This window comes from Trachymyrmex cornetzi, unplaced genomic scaffold (genome assembly GCF_001594075.2).
Source record: "Trachymyrmex cornetzi isolate Tcor2-1 unplaced genomic scaffold, Tcor1.1 scaffold684, whole genome shotgun sequence".
In the NCBI taxonomy this organism is placed as follows: Eukaryota; Metazoa; Arthropoda; class Insecta; order Hymenoptera; family Formicidae; genus Trachymyrmex; species Trachymyrmex cornetzi.
Window position 1 is genome coordinate 3,419 of NW_017300008.1, and position 4,489 is coordinate 7,907.

At 33.2% G+C, this 4,489-nt stretch overlaps 1 pseudogene; it reads right to left on the minus strand.

Annotated features, from left to right (window-relative positions):
- Window positions 1-1,336: 1,336 nt before the first annotated feature.
- Window positions 1,337-4,183, minus strand: LOC108767495 (probable multidrug resistance-associated protein lethal(2)03659; annotated as a pseudogene).
- Between the last annotated feature and the right edge of the window lie 306 nt (window positions 4,184-4,489).

Below are 4,489 nucleotides of genomic sequence, written 5' to 3' on the forward strand. Positions count from 1 at the left end.
TCAAAGATGAGAACCGAAGGCAGAACATCGAGTCCAAAGCTTACTAAGAGCTTTCACAAGAAACATATTTCAAATTTCATCGAATGAACTGCATCGAACACAGTGTATAAATTGCAACAAAGCTATCCATGCAGATAGCAGACACAGTCGAAGCACCGATACGTTAGTCTGCCATAGCACACATCACATGCTAATAAAAACACACGTGGCAAGCGATAAGTTGCAATCGTAAATACTCAGTTATATAAAGATAAATACAAAATTTAAATAAGTGTAATAAACGAGCAAAAACTATTATAATAAGATAGGATACATCGAATATGACACAGAAAATAAAATATAATAAGTTAAACAAAATTTAAAAAATAAAATAAGGAGTTATCTCTTCATGTTATAAATATATATGTTATGTTTATCAAATTTTATAATCACAGATATTACACGAAATTTTAATTTTTATTTCTGATTTAATAACAGAAAATATATTATATACATTATTGTGTTAAAGAAAGAATGACATATCTCAAAACTAGTAATCTTTAATAGAGCTTTTAAAATTTTTAATTGAGACGATATTTTAATTACAGTAATGATTATCCAATGAGTAAGAAACATTTGGAAACATTTCGGCAACATTGTAACGTTGTTGCAATGTTACTGAAATGTTCCAAAATGCTTCTTAATAAGGGTATGCATAATTCATCTTTTTTCATATTTATACTGGGTATGCAATTATATGTCCTTTTTAAAACAACGTCACATGTTTTTAAAATTAAAACACTGTATTTTTAATTTCTGACTTGCGTCACATTTTAATCACCATAGTGATGTAAATAGAATATATACAAGAAATTGCTTCCTAGAAGTATTTATATCGTTTATGGTAGTTCACCGACAATAAAATATACCGGTGACCCAACAATTTCAATTTTATTCTTCCTTATGAAATATTTCGAGCTGATACTAAAATGACACAGTAATACAGTAATTACAAGCCTTATAACACGCAAACTACTTAAAATGAACTTAATTATAGTGTTTTGGAAAGCTCTAGAGATAAGCTACAAGAATATCTAAAAAAAAGGGGAGGTTCCATTTAAAAAATTCATGTTGGGTTGCAATCTACAATCTTTATTGATTGTTTGCTGCATAAAGCTGCGTACACACTTAGCAAACGAACACAAAACGCGAATATTCAGACATTCGTGTTTGTAAGTAATTTATTCTTTTTCTGGATTCCACCGAATACTAGCATTCGACTTTATGTCCGTTGCACATAATTAAACTTATGCAACTTTTTTGTAACAAATAACAACACAAACTTTTGCATTCGCTGTTCAATCAGTCGTTCGCTAGGTGTATACACGGCTTAATTGAAATACATTGGCGATAATCGCGCTTAACGTTGAAGTGACAAAGAATTCGTTTATTACTAAAATAAAAAGTACAGCTAGATAGAACTCGTAGAAAAACGATTAATCTATTCTCGGACTGAATTTTATCTACATTGCACTTTTCCTCTTATTTTTCAAATTTCAAGAATTTGTCTAAGAACTGCTCGTAAAAAATCGACGGAATGGCCTATCACTGATGTTTGCCACATGTAATTGTGAAAAGTTAACACAGGATGCATCAAAACGAGATTCTCGTAGCAGTTGCGGGCAACGTCGACCAGAGCCTCTGCCATCGCCGTGCCGGTTTCCTACACCATGCTCTTTAGATAGCTTGTCTCCTTCTGCAGCAGCATGTTGGGATGATCGAATTCCTGCACACGATAAAAGTCCAACTTTGAAGAAGAAGCTCGCAATTTACGATACATTCTTGTGTACAAAAACTACCTACATATATCTTTTATTTGATTCGTGCAGCGTATAAACACTTACGTAACATAATAATGAAAATATAATCATTTCTACTGATGGATTACATCGCAGAACAAAAAATGGAACTATCAGCACTTTCATATTAAAAATTATGAGCATTATGTAAACATATCATTTTGCAATCCTCCAACAGTTAAATAACGCATTCAAAAAAATTTATTTCAATAAAACACCATTCTCTAAATTTTTGGAGTGAAATCTCACTCCAAAAGAGTTAAAATACTGCCACTATTAAAAAAGAGTAAAAAAATTACACTATTGAATAAGAGTGGAAGATTTTTACTCTTTTCTTGAAACGAAATTCACTCCAAGAAAAGAATGAGATAATTTTCCTTTGGAGTGATTTTCACTCCAAAAGAGTGAAAATCATCTTATTCGAGAGTGCAAATTTTTTACACTTTTTCAATAGTAGAAATATTTTAACAATAATTTAGAAAAAGAAATTTAAAAATGTGTAACAAAAATGATCGATAAATCACGATCATAGTTGCACTGATTTCCCATAATTATAAATAAAAGAAAAATTTCGTAATCTACTTAAATTCAACTTACTTAGATTCAATAGTTTACGACAGTTTACGTTATCGAAAAAATACACGAAAAAATAAGATTATAAAAAAGAATTAACTCACCACCGCGTTACCAGCGTCCATTACTAGAATGCAATCGCTGTCTATGACAGTGTTAAGTCGATGAGCGATCGTCGGCACCGTACACTTCCTCCTGATCGTGGTCTGAATGAGCTCGTCCGTTCGCGGGTCCACATTCGCGGTCGCCTCGTCCAGGAATATCGGATTATTCTTCACGATGGCTCGCGCCAAGCAGACCAACTGCCTCTGGATAACGCTAAGATTGGAGCCGCCTTCATTGATATGGGCCTCCAGGCCTATCTCCTTCAGCTAGACCTCCTCTAGCTCGCCACAGAGGTTCATCCGCATACAAGTCGAACGGATCGAGGTTCCGCCTTAGGCTGCCAGAAAACAGAAACGGTTCCTGCGGAATAATGCTGATCTTGGAACGCAGATCGTGTAGACCTATCTGGCTTGTATCGACTTCATCGATCTCGATCAGACCATTTACATCGGCCAGGCGGAGGAGCGCCTGAATCAGGGATGACTTGCCGGCACCGGTTCTGCCGACGATGCCGATTTTCTCCCGCGGAAAGATAACGAAGTTGAGGTTCTTGAGCACTGCCGGCTCTAAAGGCGCATAGCGCAGGAACACGTTCTGGAACTTGATCTTACCTTCTTGTGGCCAATCGGACTTGGGCTTTTTATCGGGAACACTTTCGAGAGGAGGCTCGCTGTCCACACCGCTGAAAAAAGATCGAAGCAAAAAATATAAATTAAACGTTATTTTAATAATCTAAAGAAATTAGACTGCTTTAGAAATATCTGCAATTTTTCATAAAACTTACAAATTTGTTCATCTAAATAGACGAAAAAATATTGATAATAAAATACGAGTATTACAGTATAATGGAATAAAATTTAAAAGAAAGTCATTTATATTATCATATCACTTTGTTCTTAAATTACATTTCTGAAAGGTGTAAAAATAAAATTTTTTTTATAAAAATAAAAACTAGAAAGTATATTCTACCGGATGATATAGCAGTTTGAGTAATATTGTTTAAAATTTTGCTGTAATTAATTTTTTTGTAAGATAAGTAAAAATAAGCATCTGAAAAAATGAGTCACAAACTGATATAGTAGGCAGTAATGTTCATATATTCCTATTCTTCTTTTGCAGGAATTGTCTGTATAAAATACATACAAGTATATGAGACTTTCTAGAATTCTTTCATTTCAATGCAAAATGTTTTTTTATTGATTTATATACGCATGCATAATGCTGTTTCGCAAGCGCAAACATGCGACAATTTATCGGAAAGTTTTATGGTATTATATTTATTTATATATTTTAATATATATTTCTCTGGAATTTTGGATACAAAAATAAAAAAGCACGTTTAAATTTTGTGTTAAGTCAACTTTAATAGTATTATCAATTCCTGACATATCAATTTTAGATTTATGCATCGCTGTTTCTCCATGTGTTTCTGTTTTCCCGCTCGTGTCTTTGGCTTCGAACACGAGGAAGAAGCATTGAAACCACCGCTTACAATACCAATATTGCCTAAGAAATTACAGGAAAAAGACAAGCAAGGGTCGAATATATATAGTTTTTGATTGTAAATATATTTGTTCTCTTCTTCTTCTTACATTAGGTCTCTGGCCTGTGTTTACCTCTCTCATATGCTTGTGGTGTGCACACTGATCCTTCAATTGCATAAGCATACTGGGACTAATAGTTTTAGTGCCAGTTCTGAACGGCAAATTTTTCGAGAGGTGTTTCTGTGGACAAGGATACTCTTCGGAAGGTTGCCGGTCTTTTCCGAGAGGAGACACGAGAGAAAAAAAGATGTTTTTCATGTATTTCTTATTGTCTTCATGTAGTATATGTACTTAACACAATTATATTGCGTTACTTTTATAAATTACTTTTTACAAATTAAATCCAATGACTATCTCACAAACATTTTACTTTTAAATATTCTTAATAACAGACATTTATTAACTGTTCATTACTATAATAGTAATGAA